General features: G+C 42.7%; 1 protein-coding gene across 2 annotated transcripts in view; it reads left to right on the top strand.

Moving 5' to 3' along the window:
* Window positions 1–19,483, top strand: part of LOC124795059 (xenotropic and polytropic retrovirus receptor 1) — a 265,327-nt gene that overhangs the window by 106,472 nt on the left and 139,372 nt on the right. Inside the window, exon 1 of one of the 2 annotated variants that reach the window (XM_047258857.1) lies at window positions 3,134–3,201. The exons of the other annotated variant lie outside the window; for it this stretch is intronic. The gene's annotated coding sequence lies outside the window, so the exon portion shown is untranslated. Of the gene's footprint in view, window positions 1–3,133; window positions 3,202–19,483 lie in introns of those variants that run through there. 2 annotated transcript variants of the gene reach the window in all.

Genomic DNA, 19,483 nt, shown 5'->3' with positions numbered 1-19,483 from the left:
AGCGGTGTGCTCACCACATGCTCCTCCATATCCGCATCCGGTGACGCCTGTCGGCCGAGGATGATGCGGCGGTCGGTCGGTACCGCTGGGTCTTCCGAGACCTGTTCGAACAGAGTTAAGTTTTAGATAAGGTAAGGAATCAGGAGGTTCTCCGCAGGAGAAGAACATGTGGAAAACTCTATCAACAAGACAGGACAAGACGATAGGACATCTGTTAAGACATCAGGGAATAACTTCCATAGTACTAGAGGGAGCTGTAGAGGGTAAAAACTGTACGGCAAGACAGAGACTGGAAAGAGGACGCAGACACTTAATGTATTCTGGGAATCGAAGATCTCTACGATTTTTGCCTGTTATCGAGATTGAAATTTGCAAGATATCATTCCCTAGGATTCCAAGACTTTCGACAATGTTTTAACTTCAAGTTTGAAGTCGGGTAACTTTTTTCGTGTGATATAATTACAAATTAACAATTTCAGATTTTTTTTCTTTACTTCTAAAGTGAAACCTTTCCCCTTGCCAAATTTCATGATTCTAGACCAACGGAAAGTATCCTATAGGTCTTGATGAGAGAGTTTGCGAGTATCAGACTATGTGACGTATGTGGCTTCATCTTTTGATTGCACTGATATAGAAGCTAACGTTTATTATAACGCCAAGGGGCCATAGACCTTATTATGTGACATAAATTTCGAGTTGATGCATTTACCCGTTCCCGAGAAAATGGGTGCTTAACAGACGGACGGACGGACGGACGGACATTCTGACAACAAATGATTATTTTTTTCTTGTGGTGTAATTGCAAACTTTCTTTTGGTTGTAGTGTGAAACGTTGCTTCTTCCCAAATTTAGCGATTCTACATCAGCAGGAAGTACCCTATAGGTTTTGATGAGCAAGATTGTAAGTATCAAAATATGTGACAAAAATGATAGCATCTTTAGATTACGATGACTTAGAATCTTCACTTTGTTACATCGCCAATCGAAGACCTTAATTATTCCTAACTAATTAAACTCCGTCCGAATAGGTCTCGAAAGACCCTAACGGCACTGACCGACCGCCATGTCGCCCTCAGTCTACAGCCGTCACAGGATGCGACTATGGAGGGGCGTGTGGTCAGCACACCACTCTCGCGGTCGTTGTAGGTTTTCGTGACCGGAGCCGCTACTTCTAAGTCGGGTAGCTCCCCAACTTGCCTCACAAGGGCTGAGTGAACCCTGCTTGTCAACAGCGCTCGGTAGACCGGACGGTCACCCATCCAAGTTTTAGCCAAGCCCGACAGCACTTAACTTCGGAGATCTGACGAGAGACGGTGTTGCCACTGTGTCAAGGTCGTTGGCCCATAGACCTTAATATGTGACAATTACATCTTGATCTACCTGTTCCTGAGAAAAAGGGTTTTGAAGAGTCATAGAGACAGGCAGACAGCAAACTGATCGTATAAGTGTTCTGCTTTTGCCCACTGAGATACGGAACCTTAAAAATGTTTGAACAATGATATACGAGCTAGCATATCTTCGAACTAGATCACGGTTGCCAAGCTACTTCTTGTGAGGGTCGAGTCCACTCTTTGCTTTGTCGGTTGGTAGTTTCAAAGTATGTCTCTGAAGGAGAGGTCCAACGTATCTTCAATAAAGTGGCCAACAAGGGCGATGTACTTGAGGACAATATTATGGGAATGGAAGAGAATGTAGATGAAGACGAAATGAGAGATACGATACTGCGTGAAGAGTTTGACAGAGCACTGAAAGACCTGAGTCGAAACAAGGCCCTAGGAGTAGACAACATTCCATTAGAACTACTGACGGCCTTGGGAGAGCCAGTCCTGACAAAACTCTACCATCTGGTGAGCAAGATGTGTGAGACAGGCGAAATACCCTGACTTCAAGTAGAATATAATAATTCCAATCCCAAAGAACGCAGGTGTTGACAGATGTGAAAATTACCGAACTATCAGTTTAATAAGTCACAGCTGCAAAATACTAACACGAATTCTTTACAGACGAATGGAAAAACTGGTAGAAGCAGACCTCGAGGAAGATCAGTTTGGATTCCGTAGAAATATTGGAACACTTGAGGCAATAGTAACCTTACGACTTATGTTAGAAGAAAGATTAAGGAAAGGCAAACCTACGTTTCTAGCATTTGTAGACTTAGAGAAAGCTTTTGACAATGTTGACTGGAATACTCTCTTTCAAATTCTGAAGGTGGCAGGGGTAAAATACAGGGAGCGAAAGGCTATTCACAATTTGTACAGGAACCAGATGGCAGTTATAAGAGTCGAGGGATATGAAAGGGAAGCAGTGGTTGGGAAGGGAGTGAGACAGGGTTGTAGCTTCTGCCCGATGTTATTCGATCTGTATATTGAGCAAGCAGTAAAGTAAACACGAGAAAATTCGGAGTAGGTATTAAAATCCATGGAGAAGAAATAAAAACTTTGAGGTTCGCCGATGACATTGTAGTTCTGTCAGAGACAGCAAAGGACTTGGAAGAGCAGTTGAACGGAATGGACAGTATCTTGAAAGGAGGATATATGATGAACATCAACGAAAGCAAAACGAGGATAATGGAATGTAGTCGAATTAAGTCGGGTGATGCTGAGGGAATTAGATTAGGAAATGAGTTCTGCTATTTGGGGAGCAAAATAACTGATGATGGTCGAAGTAGAGAAGATATAAAATGTAGACTGGCAATGGCAAGGAAAGCGTTTCTGAAGAAGACCAAGAGATGAATACACTATTCAGGTTCAGAAGGAAGGAGGTTGCAGGATGTACTGGGAGATGAAGAAGCTTGCACAGGATAGGGTAGCATGGAGAGCTGCATCAAACTAGCCTCAGGACTGAAGACCACAACAACAACAACAACAAATATGAAGGAGTGAGCAGGATTGTCAAGGAGTGAGAAGGGAATCAGCGGCACTAATAACTTAGTGATTCACTCCTGCCGACCGCTAATGGGTTGTTTTACTGCCGTCCCGCTCTTCCTGACAGCCTCTCTGCCTGGTGGGATGACACTGGGCTGGCGCCGCAGCCAAGTGAGGATTGAGAGAAGTTGATCGCGCGCCGCTATCTTATCTGTCCGGCGGCTGTGGTGGCAGCGCTGTGGCGCCTGGAGGGGACGAACAGCTGAGCATCACTCAGTCACGCAGCGACCGCCGGCCGCTACGCGCACCGCTGCCACGACACGCTGAGCTACATTCGGTGAGTAGCCGCGCCGCGCTGCACTACCCGTCGACAGGGACGCCGACGCCGCAGGCAGCAAGCAGTGTCAAAGTTTACGCGTTGTCCGTGACGGCCACTAGCTTATAACACGGTTAAAGTGTCGGGATTTGTTGACGCCAATGATAGTATATACCAGAGTTCCTCCTCACTATACGATTGGTCCTCCTTTCGCAGCTTGTAGTTGTCGGTCTACTTCCTTGTTTTCGTGGTTCACGGAGACTTTCCCCGCGACAAAGTAGCACTACCGATTTTTCTGTTATCACGTAGCAGCCGGACTTAAACGAGTAGCAACTGTACTAGTTCTTCAAAGTAAGAATAGTGGTCAATTTATAAAGTAGCTAGATCCTTGTTTTAAACGACGTAGCAGTCGGATAAGAGAAAGAGTGATGCAAAGAAGAGACAAGGGGTCATAAATATCTTCTCTTAGTTTTCGTCCATTCCCCAACCACTTCTGTCCTCACTCCTCTCTGCTCCCACATCATCTCCCACTCCCCTTTCGCCAACTTTCTCTTCTTTTCCTTCCTCCCACGCACCTTGTTTACTTCTTGTTTACGTGAGGAACTTGCAACACTTTTGATACATTGCCAGCTACTTTAACCTTTTGTTTCGTAGAACAAAGATCATTCTCTTGCTATTGTAAGAGAAGCTGCGTTTATTGTTTTAATTTATTGCTTGTCATCTTCCGAGTAGCGGCGACTTCATCTTCTGACACTTAAGCACTGCCATCGATGTGATGTACCACAGCAAGTATGTCCTGTTAATGTACCCCAGTACCCTCTACCGTGCTCACTACTTTTGAAACAAAGACATTGCGATATGTTCACGTGTTTAAATAACTTCGAGAATTATCCTGTAAGCGGATGACGCTGGTGCACATTAACAGCAAGTATTTGCAATGCTACCACAGAAATATAGTGCCTGGAGAGAGAGCCGTAGTTCGCTTGGAAATCGATAGCGAATAAAACAATGACCACCACTGCGTAGAAAAAAATGTAGTAAGAGAATAGCCTTTCTTCTCCATAACGAGAAATTTCACAGCTGACGCCTCCAATTGGCAACGCTAACGAAGCAGCAAGACAGCCTTGTTCTATAAAGCTAGTTGCTGTTCTCGGAAAGCTAAGGTGTTCATTTCATTCCTGCTTTGGGTACAGGAGCAGATTTTAATCTATATTTTCCTTGTGTACGCAATATAGTGTCTTCAGATAGTGGCTGTATATTATTACGCTGACTTAAGAACCACATTGTATCGACCTAGCCAGGTGCAGATTAAATTACATCTTCTGGGACTTTCGTAGACATACGATCCCGAAGTTTTGTTTATGTATACGACAAAAGGGGGGGGGGGGACAGGAGATGTAGAGATCAAGAGACGGAGCGGAAAGGAGGGAGGTGGGAGGAAATGAGCAAACGCTGTGTGTGTGTGTGTGTGTGTGTGTGTGTGTGTGTGTGTGTGGTCAACCGCGATAACAGGAGGTGTGGAATGTGTCCCAACAAAAGGAAGGTGGGTATTATGTGGCATTATAACCTCAAATTGCCGGCCGGAGTGGCCGTGCGGTTCTAGGCGCTACTTTCTGGAACCGAGCGACCGCTAAGGTCGCAGGTTCGAATCCTGCCTCGGGCACGGATGTGTGTGATGTCTTTAGGTTAGTTAGGTTTAATTAGTTCTAAGTTCTAGGCGACTGATGACCTCAGAAGTTGAGTCGCATAGTGCTCAGAGCTATTTGAATCATTTTGATAACCTCAAATTCCTACAACATCGTGGTTCACTGGGATCCATTTGGTACAATCAAATATTTCTACCATCGTTAGACTCCGTTGTGATCATGCAGCTTTTCCTATCCATCCATATAGTACTATCAACATTTATGGTTCCCCTGCATGAGAGTGTGATACCGAGTCAGAAGCTGATGTAAACTACATCTTGCTTTCATGTCCCAAATTTGACTGAACGATCGGAATATTTGAAGACTTGGGTGAGTGTGGGTTACCTCCTCCCTCAATCAGCTTTCTTTCTTTTCTTCGCCTTTGTAAGGTTAATGTTAATTCTTTAAGGGTGTAGGGAAAAACATGTAGGTTTCAAAGACATGTTAATTTTCAGCTATGTCTTGCTTATGAGTTACGGAATTAGTGTGAGTTGATGAATCAAAAATGTCTGATTTATTTCTAAATTTTTTTGTTAAAAATTGTTTTGGTCAAACCTGTGAAAAGCTCGGGCAATATATTTGTAAATAAGCATTTATGTATTTTCTTCTTACAGTTACGTATATAGTGCAGCCTTGCGTTTTATGGCGACAGGAAGAGCATTCGGCCACCCCTTGGATTAACTATGCTGACCGTGCGCCGATACGGGACAAAGACATGAAAAATGATGCTGATGAATATAGCATTGTGTTTCAAGTGGCTAATTAGAGTACAGACTCTGGAGACAAAATAAATATAGAAAAAAGTCAATTATTTACATAGCGGACAAAATTAAAAATAGGAGTCACATTGGTATGACTATTTTCTGACATTGCCATTCTCAGATCTGCAATCTGAACCTGCGGAACTCATGATGTGCCTCAGAAACGTGTTTTTCTGGAATAATAATTTTTTTCTTGAAACTGTGTCTACTATCATTCATCTTCGCACACTGTAGACAGAGGAAAGCTATTAGACTTATAGCCGTTAGCGGTTGTCGCACGGACTAAAACGTATTTTCTTCATGCGAGCCACCACAATCGTACATTTGCAAATGGACATTATAATGAATCCACCTTGGCAGTCGTTTACACGTATTTCCTTGAATTAATTTTGCAGGATTGGCCAATTTCGGCCTTGCAGGCAATTCTCAATTGCTGTCAGCAAGCCTCCTTATGGCGTGTGCTGGAGAATGTTGTGTATCAGTGTCACTTCCCCGTTTCCTGTTCCAGTCGCGTACGGTTCACCAGGTGGGGTAGCGCACTGATTTGCACACTGGACTCGCATTAGTGAGGACTACCGTTCAAACCCGCATCCGGCCATCCTGATTTATCTTTTCCGTGATTTCCCAAAATTGCTCAAGGCAAATGCCATGATGGTTCCTTCGAAAGGGCACGGCCGCTTTTTTTCTCCATTCTTCCCTAATCCGAGATTGTACTCAGTCTCTAACGATCAAGTTGTCGACGGGACGTTGAACACTAATCTCCTCCTCCTCTTCCGCGTACGGTTCGCGGGAAGAAAGACCATTGCTAAGCTTTTGTGTAAGCTCGAATCTCTCTGATTTTATCTTCACGGTCTTTTCGCGAGATATACGTAGGAGGAAGCAATATATTGGTTGACTGTTCTAGGAATGTACGGTCTCGGAACTTTTCCAGTAGACCATAAAGTGATGCAGAACGCCTCCCTTGCAGCGTCTGCCACAGGAGATGACTGAGCGTCTCCGTGACGCCTTCACACTTATTAAATGAACCTGTAACGAAACGTGCTTCTCTTCTCTGGATTTTGTCTATTCTGTCTCTGTCCTATCTGGTATGGATCCCATACTGACGAGCAATATTCAAGTATCCGTCGAACTTGTGAACAGTGTAATATAGGGCGATGTGAAGGTAACTGTACTGAATTCGTTGGTATAATGTATGCATCAAAATACGAGTAAAACATCAAATAAAGTTTGTCTGAAACTGCTTTATTTCAGAGCTATACGATAGAGTAGATATCACAAATGCAACACAAAATTAATTCTTCTCAGAGAGAAACGACACGAAGGGACCCAAAATTCAACTCGACTACGTGCTGTACGTTTACCCCACGACAAGGTCAAAAATTATGTTCGTGCAGACGAAGACAGTGATATGCTAGACTTCTTTACGCTATCGAAATGTTGCAAGCTCCGTTCACCTCATTCTGCACACCAGCACAGATATTTTCAATTCTCTGCTGTAGTTGTGCTACATTCTCATTTCAACACAATACAGGAGTTCCTTGAGACGGCTTAAAGGTAGAAGTCCAAAGATTAAGATCCGTAGATCTGGCGGGCCAAGCAACAGGTCCTCCAAGACTTGTCCACTTATCGGGATAAGCAACTTCGAGGTATTCCATTGCCTTCCGACTGAAATGTGAAGGGGCGCCGTCGACAAAGCAACATCAGACTATATGCAGGCGAACACGACACGCCAAAAGCTTGTACTAGCCCAAGATGTAATGCCTACCAAAATGACATTATCAGTCATAACTCGCAAATGAAGCAATTCCAGGCAAAACTTTATTTAAGACTGTATTCTCATTTTAATCCATACATTACACCCACGAAGCGTCTACAGTTACTTTTGAATCACACTGCATAATCGATTCCGCTTCCCTGCTAAATACATTACGACATGTTAGCACTTACGATACTTGAGAATGACCTGTAATGCCGAAATTGGCCAGTCCTTCATAATTAAATACATACGTGTCAGCAACAGCGGAAGTTGATCAATTATATTGGCCTTAATAAACATATTATTTATATAGCATGACTTTTATCGTAATACCTTTGTATGGAGGATTTCTGCTATGGATATTACAAAGAACACGTAACTGACATTCGAAAAATACCCTTTGGAATGCGGCGTGGAGGAGGCAATGTGTCTTGCCACAAGCAGGCAGGCTCTGTGTAGCTTGTTCGCCGCAGCCCCCTAGTGATGGGACTGAAACAGATATTGCAGCCCTCTTAACTACACCGAGATGATGGCTCACTTTCAAGGCGGTGTGCTTTGTATTCTCACGCTACAATCTCCTTCCACTGACACTTTCAGACGAGTGTAATGGCGCAAGAGGAGATAGTGACTAAGGCCAAAACAAACAACGCGCTGCCTTATAGGAGAGGGAACACACGCGGCCTCTCAAACTCGGGGAGAGGCAAATGTCACAAGCTGCAAAGCTTTCGTATAGTCATGTGGTAAGACAAAAAAAAAGTCAGGACTTGAGCACACATCTTAGGCGTGTCTTTACTCCTCTCGAATAGCGCCTACGTTTCCATGCTATGGATAGATGCCTATGAAACTTGTTACACCTCCCCCCCCCCCCTTTCATCACATGCTGCGCTGAGTTTCAGAACGTGAGGACACACAGGCTGGTGGCCGAGAACGTCACGTCACCATCGCTAAAAAAAGTATTCCCACAAATCAATACCAATTTTTAGGATTGTACGATCGCCTTGTCGCCCGTCCGACTGACTCATTGTTGAAAACAATTTTCCCAGAAATGGATACACTTATCAAGTTGAAATTTACGTCCCGTACTGAGGTCTACGGTCCCTTGGCGATATAATAAACGTTAGCTTCTAAACCCACGCAATCAAAAATTACGGTCATTTGTGCCACATATTTTTATATTCGCATAGTCACTCATCAAAACCTGTAGTGTATTTCCTATTGATCTACAGTGAGGAAACTTGGCAAGAAGTAAGGTTTCACAGCACAAGTAAGGGGAAAAATTCCAAAAATTGTTTATCTGTAATTACATCACACGAAATATTTTGTCATTTCATATCCGATGTCAAACTTGAAATTAAAACAATACGTTGCTGTGCGTTCAGGGTGACTGGGTCGCAATGGTACAAATCAGAATTCAGGCAAGGAATCATTTTATTGCTCATATCTGTGTGCAGTAAGCGCTCCTGGGTACCTGACTGATAAATTCCGAAACCCGTCATACTAGAATCAGTTATTCCTTGCCTAATGTTTGATTTTTACCATTGAGACCCAGTCAGCCTGAATGGAGAAATACTGATAATAATTGTCGTCTGCCTCCTGCATGACTGTCACATTTGCTTTACTGAAATTAAAACATTCTTGAAAATCTTTGAATCTCTGGGACCGACATCTTGCTAGTATCATCTACATCTACATCTACATTGATACTCCGCAAGCCACCCAACGGTGTGTGGCGGAGGGCACTTTACGTGCCACTGTCATTACCTCCCTTTCCTGTTCCAGTCGCGTATGGTTCGCGGGAAGAACGACTGTCTGAAAGCCTCCGTGCGCGCTCTAATCTCTCTAATTTTACATTCGTGATCTCCTCGGGAAGTATAAGTAGGGGGAAGCAATATATTCGATACCTCATCCAGAAACGCACCCTCTCGAAACCTGGCGAGCAAGCTACACCGCGATGCAGAGCGCCTCTCTTGCAGAGTCTGCCACTTGAGTTTATTAAACATCTCCGTAACGCTATCACGGTTACCAAATAACCCAGTGACGAAACGCGCCGCTCTTCTTTGGATCTTCTCTATCTCCTCCGTCAACCCGACCTGGTACGGATCCCACACTGATGAGCAATACTCAAGTATAGGTCGAACGAGTGTTTTGTAAGCCACCTCCTTTGTTGATGGACTACATTTTCTAAGCACTCTCCCAATGAATCTCAACCTGGTACCCGCCTTACCAACAATTAGTTTTATATGATCATTCCACTTCAAATCGTTCCGTACGCATACTCCCAGATATTTTACAGAAGTAACTGCTACCAGTGTTTGTTCCGCTATCATATAATCATACAATAAAGGATCCTTCTTTCTATGTATTCGCAATACATTACATTTGTCTATGTTAAGGGTCAGTTGCCACTCCCTGCACCAAGTGCCTATCCGCTGCAGATCTTCCTGTATTTCGCTACAATTTTCTAATGCAGCAACTTCTCTGTATACTACAGCATCATCCGCGAAAAGCCGCATGGAACTTCCGACACTATCTACTAAGTCATTTATATATATTGTGAAAAGCAATGGTCCCATAACACTCCCCTGTGGCACGCCAGAGGTTACTTTAACGTCTGTAGACGTCTCTCCATTGATAACAACATGCTGTGTTCTGTTTGCTAAAAACTCTTCAATCCAGCCACACAGCTGGTCTGATATTCCGTAGGCTCTTACTTTGTTTATCAGGCGACAGTGCGGAACTGTATCGAACGCCTTCCGGAAGTCAAGAAAAATAGCATCTACCTGGGAGCCTGTATCTAATATTTTCTGGGTCTCATGAACAAATAAGGCGAGTTGCAAAAATGGTCGGTATTCTCGATTCCCGGAATGGATTAACTGTCTACATACATAATGAAGTTTGCACAGATCCCTCAAAGTGAGAGCCCTACTCGCACGTGGCCAATTTTTGTTTATTCTGAGATATGAAATATCTGTCAACAAGTTGTCTCGAGCGCGGTACTTAGAAGTAACACGTGGCGTGTAACCAACGTCACATGACGTTATCGCTCATACCGACCTCGACGTCTGACTACCAGCCGGACACAGCACATATCTATCACTTAATTCTCAAGAATACCAACGGAGCTAAACAGTCATCGCAGGGACTACTGCTTGCTGCCGGACATTCAATACTTCCTCATGAGATGAGACAAATTCCTCCTCGGTCAGTATCACGGATTTGCCAGACATCCTTACCGTAATCTGCTTTAGGTCTTTGTCTGCTGTCCATATACTAAAACAAACAGTGCTTGATTTAACACTCACTGCCAGGGATCATCAGGGGCAGGGAAGCGGGGCCTTCCCAAGTTTCAAAGAGTGCACATCTGTTACACATGTCTAGCGAGCCGGTTTATTGCAGAGCGCCCACTTCAGAGGCAATCATACTGAAAAAGTCTGGTGTTACGCTGTAGCACATAAATCGACTAACAGGAACAAGAAACATAATCAGCATCCTCTACTCATCTAAGATACAATGAATGAGAAAATCTTAGCTGACATTTTTAGCGACATGGCCATCCTCAAGAAATATTTACACAGATGGATCTAAAAAAAAAAGACTGAGCAGGAAGTGCATTCGTAGATGGCAAAACTAAAAGAGGAGGCGGATTCGAGATCCCTGAAATAGGATCCATATTCACTGCAGAACTTACAGCGATTTTAGAGGACTTAAATACGCAAAAGAAGTTCAAGAAGAAACATTATTATCAAATTCACACTCTGTAGTGAAGCTGTTAAAATACTGCGAGGTCAACAACGCAAAAACTTACGTAGTATACCGCATTACAGAAGCATTTCAGGAGCTTTCCCACCTAAACAAAACAGCTAACATGTTTTAGGTGAAGGTGCACTGTGGGACAAAGATAAAAGTAGTCGCTACTTTGGCCAAGGAAGCTTTGTACACTGGTTCCGTGAAATATGATAGTCACATGACGATCTCCTACGACCATAATGATCAGAATCAGGTCCCGACGGAACGAAAGCCTCCACCGGTCTTCTGAAATCAAGGGAAGATATTGTGCCGCATTGCTAACTGATCTCCCATCACGTCCTTGGCACCAAAATTGCAAATACAGGAGTAACTTTATAGGGACAGTGAAGCGATTGCGATCAAATCACGGAAGATTCCAGCAACATCTCTACCGCCTGAACATGTTCCCATCATTTTCTTGTGAATGTCACAACTAGGAAGATGTTAAAGACATTTTCTTTGGCTGCGACAGAAGATATCAAGATCGTACGAAACCAATTCAGAAGAAAGGTCCTCTTTCTATGCTTTAACAACAGACATGCAATCCTTTCAGCGGCAGAAGACATAAAAGTATGTAAACTCCTATACGATTTTATAGTAGGACAAACAAGAATATTCTTAATTTTTTGATTACAATAACGTAAATTAATAGATACGAATGACTCATCAACCTTACTTCCATTTTCATCAATGCATTTTAAATTTCTTATCTCATTGACTTAACTCTATATTTAATACTGTAATGGCTATTTGTCTTTTTAACGGTTTATGTTGTTATACATTTAAATGTTAAAATTTGTCTGATGCTGGCTGGCTATATGGGTGATGTCTAAAAGACATTACTGTATTTTTTCAAAAAAAATGTTATTCGAAGGAATTATAAATTGCGGCAACGAATGTAAAACCATACATTTCATAACGTTGTGATACCATTGCGCAGTGAGAAATTTTTCTCGACATGCGTATGTAAATGTGTGGATTGCAGCTTCTGAGCATCTGGATAGGGATCTCATCTTTACAGTGAGGAATGGGAGTTTCCGTTTGTCAAACAGCCGCTACGCTCTATCTGTGCTATTTTCCGCCATTCGAGGATGCTTTGCAGGAAAACGTGCTTTGTGCTTTCTGTAAATCTTATCTAATTTTGTACTTGTCATCCTTGCCGGGCTACTCAAGCAACAGTGGATTAAAAAGTTCTCAGAATTATACGAATGCATGGAGTCTCGGACATGGCCGAAAGAACAGACGCCACGCAGAATGCGCAGCAGTGAAACATTTTGATTCCTCTTCAATTGACATATAATTCTTAGAAATACTCATAAATGAAATTCACAGACTACAAACCGTTTTATGCGCGATACATTACTGTCTACAGTGTTACACTGGAGTTTGTTGAGCACTGGTTGAGTGCACCACTGCTATAAACCAAATTACGGATCATTCAGCTCTTCTTAGAACCGTTCAGTTTTATGAGACTTCCAAAGTTCATATGGACGGGGATAGACAGAAAGATTTCGGGAGAGACACCTGAATCTTGGAAGCTACTGCAGAATATAGAAATCTCCGGAGTTCTCTCTTCCTTCCTTCCACTCTGTAATTGGCATTGTCCTCCCACTTTGACTGTCAGTAGCACAGTCTCTGTAGCACTGCATAAACACTGGATATGCTCGTGTACTTATGGGCCTAATTCATTTTATTTTGTGTGTATTCGGTCGCCAGTTGCTAACGCGTCAGTAATTTTGCACCAGTCATGAATTTCATAGCAGCTATTACGTGAAAAACGCTCTTTATGTCGACAGCGTTATATGGTCTAAGACAGCAACGGATACCGGTTAAAAACAACAAAGGCCATATTACCTTTTACACTGATACAATCTGTGTTTCTTTGGTCTGTGGTGGATAGCTTTTTCATAAGTTTTTAATGCAAGATTGGCCCTTTTTGCGGACCTTTGTTGGAAATCTTGACTCCATTTTCGGTAGCTCGAAAGAATTCATGAACAGAAATGAATTTATTTTCAGTATATTGTCCGAAATTTCTTTCTGGGTGCACAAAGCTGTTGAAATGGGAGGAAAAAATAGTTTTTCTTGGACAAGCACATCTTTAACTTATGCAATTTACCTGGTTACCCATTCTGAAGATAACGCATAACAATAGCAAGAGTGATGATGATCTGTGGTAGCTTTCATTAAATACGTCGTTGGCCTTTCGATCACTTAGCATCCAACACGATGTCTGGCATCACCACAAAAGATAAAGCTGTCATCAATCCGAAGGTTGGTTTGAATACTTCAAGGTCTCATTAGCTATGGTCCTATTGTCGATGCCATGCTCTTGCCTTCTTCCCGCCTGTTGAACTGATTTACCAGCCAGTTATAGGGAAACTAAAGTTCAATGTGCATTCCAAACTGCGATGCAACTCGACGTTTTTCACATTGCCAGAGGAGAAAGAAAATGAATCAGACCCGAGATCTTTGAATAGGTAGTCTCTCATTCCATGTCTAAACCTCTCGCAATTGTATTACTTGTAATACAAGTAATACCCACGTGACAAGTATTACCAAGTGTCTACGATGCAAAATTAATCTCAGTGATTTTGGCCGTTCCCGCTCATATAGGGACAAGACATGGATTATTTTTTGTATCAAATCGGCTACAGTTGTATAACAATTGATTTGCCTTTCGCGCGCGACTAAAGTTTGCGCATGATACTTTCATTGTATCACAGAGCGATGAAGCTAAGTGGTTAAAAAATTGTACTCGCGTTCGATAGAAGTGGGGCTTCAATCCAAATTTAGGTTTTCCGTGCTTTACTGAATATATAAGGTGACAGCTGGAAAGTTTCCCTTGAACAGGCAACTCCCAGAATGGTTCCCTTTAAAGGAGGGATGCTTATTTCGTTCTCCATCGATGTTCATTCCATTCTTAGGCTTCCTAATAATCATCGTCGGGAAATTAAAGACTAATTTTCCTTCCTCCCTTCTCGTAAAAGACTGGACTGCTCTTTTCTAGCCTCGGCTAGGATCTAAAAGTTTTCATACGATGTTGTGTTGGTTTGTCTACTTCACGGCTAACAACTTCGTGTCATGGGAGAATGTAATATTTTATAAAAACTCGAGTGCTGTTCGTGTACGCGCTTAAAACTCTAGAATCTACCGCCTATAGTTTTTCAGGAGAAAATAAAACTAGGGTTATTATCTGATACCAGACAGACAGTACCTACATTTGTCAGAGGGATGTTACCGCTTTGAATAAGTGGCCTTCCACATGTCCCAGGAAACTCCTCGACCCCCATTATGTAAGTGGGTAGTTGTCAGTGCGAATCCAAACAATGTAACATTATGACCCGTGTGTGTGTGTGTGTGTGTGTGTGTGTGTGTGTGTCTGTGTCTGTGTCGGATGTTCGACGCCGTCGCCGTGCGTATCGTGTTAGAGGTCAAACGAGAGACACTGTGGCCTCAGAGACAACAGACCTTCATGAGGCAGAGTAGAAAGTGTTTACGCGCGCGCGGCTTCGATTTCTGCCACGCCCATGCTAGTCTAAGCTGGACTCCCCCTCCCTCCTACGACGCTGCTCAACGTTCCTCCTCCTCCTCCCCCCCCCCCCCTCCCCCCCCTCCTCTTTTAGCCGCTCAAGACACTCTCTAATTAGACGAATTTCCGCGTATCTTCCTGTCATGTTGCGCAAACAATATGTGACTCGTGATTGCATTGCTTCATACGGACTCAGACTACCAGGTTCGAAGAATTAAAAAATCCGACTCGAGCAGGCTGAAGATGATGAAAGCGCACAACAGTGGAATGCATATACTTCAGTGGGTTTTGAGACAGGTGCGAAACTGGCCGGACAGATGCAAAATCCCAGGAATTTTCTGAAATCACTTAAGGTTGTTCGAAAGGTACAGAGAAAACTATGCACATTACAAATAACTTGACTTCATGGAACGGTCGGACAAGTAAGTTCCTTTAGTGTGCCTGTGCAAAGTACGACATATTATTGTAACGGGTAGCAACGTTATTGGTAGATTTTAAATAATGTTTAAAGGAAGGAAGGAAGATTAGAGTTTAATTCGCGTCGACATCGAGGTCGCTAGAACCGGAGCACAAGCTCGGAATGTATCGAGAATGTGGAAGTAAATCGGCGGTGTCCTTTAGAAGGAATATTCCTGGCATTTAACGATTTAGGCAAATCACGGAAAACCTGAATTCGGATAGCGGGACGCGGATCTGAACCGTCGCCTTCCCCAACGCGAGTCCAGTGTGGCCTCACCTCGCTCGGTCAAAACTGCCTATTCAGTGCCAGAAATACGTAATAGTATTACACTATTACCCGTTTCTACCGTTCAGTGGCAACCAGCAGATCTAAAAACAAAGGAAAATGTAATAGGTTATTGTAGAAAGTAATAGAACTTACATAACCAAAGATGCACTGATAAATACCATAAACCGGTATACCAGTATATTCCACGCCGTACCATGCTGTATGTCATCTTTGGCAAGCTGGAGTAAACGGTTTGTGACTCGTCATAACTATAAGGTATTGTCAACAACCACCAGGTGCATGATAGGTTGTGCATTCTGTTCGCAGTCTGCTTAGTGCAATTCCTTTAGTTTTATTTTAAAATACATATACCAAGGTACAGAACTTTATCTTGAATATAAAGTTTTCACAGATTTAAGTTATTTATCTTTCATTTTTGTATGGACGTGACACATGAAAAGTGATGTGTGAGCAATTAAACCTGCCCAGTATTTGATGTTGCACCAAATTGCTTTCCAGAGACGAGTGCCCCGTAGCGCAAGATTACTACTCATGTATTTCATTAAGTGACGTGCTTCGCATCACAGACTATAAGCTAATGGGTTACATAGATATTGTTTATATTAACATATTTAAAACAACAGCAATAAGGCATCTACTTTCTCTTGAAAGCCATAACAGTTCTTTGCAGAAAAACCTGTTTTTATCAATAAAGTCGAAAGCATGTATTTAATAAAAATTTAGAAGTATTTGCATAATATCAAGTATTTTTCAAATATTTTTATTAAAGCCGCACGGCCATTATGTTAAACATAGAAGTTCAATATTTCACACAAAACATTTCGTGCAACATGTATAAAACAGAAATTCAAACATTATACAGTAATTGAACCAATATCTTTACCTCAAATGTTTCCACAGCAACTTAGGATATCGTAGTAAAAAAAGTTCTCCCTGAGTTACTTAGTCTTGTCATAGCAATATTAGCTACACAGACATCGGCGCAACACCACATTTTCAAGCAGAACTGTAGTAATTTCTGCTGTTAGTAGCGCAGATCTCGAGAAGCCGAATTGTGTTAGGGTACAGATTTACACAGCCAGAAAAAAAATCCAGAGAAAAAATCCAACATCCTCAAGGACAATGTCATTTTATTGACAAGCGAGGTGACAGGCAGTTCCTCATTGTAGGACTGCACGATACCAAATTCAGACCAAATTAAACACACGTCACATTAAAGGGTGCCGAAACAGTCGCACCAACACAGTGTGTCCTGCTCTGGCGACAGAGCAGGGTTTGTATTCTCGCATGCAAATGATCATAAAGATTGCTGATGGCTTCCTGCAACAGATTGTTCCAAGCATCGTGCACCTTTTGTTGCAGTTTGGTAATGGTTCTTACAGGCCCTAGAGGACGAGTAAGTTCCCGCTTTATCATGTCCCATACGTGGTTGACTGACGAAAGATCTGGTGATCTTGCTGGACAGGACAGCTGAAGAGTACGTTGCGCGGTAGCAGCAATATGTGGACGTGCATTACCATGCTGAAAAAGCGCATCAGCTGGTTACTTCATCCTGCAGAAACACCAAATGTGAGACCATGAAGCACCATGTCGTGGGCAAATGTTTGGAATAGGCAACTCAGAACTCTACGCCATACACATGTACGTCCATCACTCGCATGCAGACCGCACCTACTCTCGTCACTGAAGACAACAGAGCGCAATTTCAATCTCCCGTCAATTGTTTCACGACACCAGAGTAGCCATGCTTGGCGGTGTCGTGGTGTCAGTTACCCTGGGCATCGGCATACCTGATTTTACTCTTGCTTGAAGTAGACGGTTGCCAAAGGTACCTGTTGACAAAGCAGGTGCATCATGTGCCCGGATTTCATCTCTGGATGATCGGTCGGCGACCGCTGCTTGCACAATGTGTCGATCTTGTGCGTCTGTACTATGCGAACGTCTAGAACTTGGTCTATATGTGTAGAAAACTTCCACAGGCCACTACTGAAAGCAATGAGACGCCACAGATATATTCTGTCCAACATGTGCAGCAATCCGTAGATACGTACATCCAGTTTCCTGCAGACCAATAATGCCACCTCACTCAACCGACCGAAGCTGTTCAACAGGAGTACGTACTCGTTTGTGGGACATGGTTGAACCAAGAACGAATGTCGCTGTCACTGTTCACCACCAAACTCAACACTTTTACTGCCTGCAGGGACAAAATACAGGTTGCACAGACTGACTTCCTAATCGCCGATGAACGTGGCAAATGAATCAGTAACAGTACAACCCCCTCCCCGGTATGCACAGAGTAATGGCACCAGTCAACACAGTCCTTGAGAGTGTTGTATTTTTTTCCTGACAATGCATAATACTGGCGACAATTTGTAACCTCATGGACTGTTTTGGAAACCGAACAACTCCTCTGTAGGAATCTGCACGGATTCAACAAGCACTGCTCGTGTAAAACCCATTCCACACACAGAATGTGAAGACGCTGATAGTGGAGCCCAGGCAGAACACTGTTCTCTGCCTTCCAAAAAGCTTTCAATGCAGTTACATAGTAGTGAGATAGTAAACAAAACATGTGATTGCGGAATATCGGAGGAGGTTTAAGATTTCCCTGTAGGTTTCTTAATAAACATAGCTCAGCACATTTCAGTATAGAAGACCGTAATAAATGAAAGAAGAGTCGGGCGTGTCGCAGGGAAGAGTTACGTGACCACTACTATTAGAGATTTATACTCGTACAAATAACCTGATAGATCGTGTTGCTAATTCTCTGGTGCTTTTCTGACAGATATTCGTCAATGTAACCAAATATAATTCGTTTAAATAAGTGAAAAGTATTTCATACACCATCGCCGAGAAATTATTAATCAGTTAAAACTGTTATGTCTTGAGGTACGAATCCGGAATTACTTAAGCCGGAACGATCTCACAAACACTTGCCCGACGCATTCTTGAGCTTAGTCTTCAGTTTAGGAATCTTACAAATCTGATTTAAGGAGAGACACTGTGAAGATTCAAAGGAGGACACAGATACACTCATCATTAGTGAATATTCTTCACAGCAACTTGCTCTTATAGTTCTAAGAACACGATTTCGAATAAGGAACCAGAAACATCATGCTTCCTCCACAAATATCGCCCGTATTAGTTTTGACGGTAGAATTATAGACATTATGGTCATATGGTAAGCTGTAACTACAGTTCAACATATTTTACTGTAGGTTACTATTATTTATGTATTCGAAGTGCTGATATTAACCTTTAGGATACCAGTAAACATCACATATCTCGGCTGAAACTAAAATTTGCGCTTCTTTGCCATGCAGTGCAAGCAAAACTACAAAACGGCCTGTAGAATTATTGACTTTTAGTGGCTGTTTGTGTTAATTTACGCCCGCATCTCGTGGTCGTGCGGTAGCGTTCTCGCTTCCCACGCCCGGGTTCCCGGGTTCGATTCCCGGCGGGGTCAGGGATTTTCTCTGCCTCGTGATGGCTGGGTGTTGTGTGCTGTCCTTAGGTTAGTTAGGTTTAAGTAGTTCTAAGTTCTAGGGGACTGATGACCATCGATGTTAAGTCCCATAGTGCTCAGAGCCATTTTGTTAATTTACACACTATTGGGCAGAGACTTTTCGTCTGGAAATCTGTGTGGAAGTTCATCCATCTGCAGGTCGACTAAACTGGCACCTTTGCTAAACACAACGGAATAGGCTGGTTCTGTCTTCGGTGAACACATTTCAGAGGAATCACGCGACAACGCAACATCCCGCAGTTTTTATTTTGACACGAACTATTTCCAGACTCGCTGTGTCGTTTTGTTCTGGCAGGAGCGGCGGACCTACACATATTACACTGAGGGGAAAAGTCGTAACACCAAAAAATAATTAATGTAGAGTAATGAAATTTCGTGAATACATTTGACTATACAATATATGTAAGTGATTAACATTGCAAGACCATGCGTAAATGTAAGCGCGAGATAAAACATTGAGAATGTGAAATGCTGGTACATTAATAACCGGTATAACACGCAGGATGTTG

The sequence above is a fragment of the Schistocerca piceifrons genome, chromosome 4 (assembly GCF_021461385.2).
Source record: "Schistocerca piceifrons isolate TAMUIC-IGC-003096 chromosome 4, iqSchPice1.1, whole genome shotgun sequence".
Taxonomy (NCBI): domain Eukaryota; kingdom Metazoa; phylum Arthropoda; class Insecta; order Orthoptera; family Acrididae; genus Schistocerca; species Schistocerca piceifrons.
Note: the sequence above shows the minus strand (reverse complement) of the source record. Positions and strands in the feature narration are given on the sequence as shown.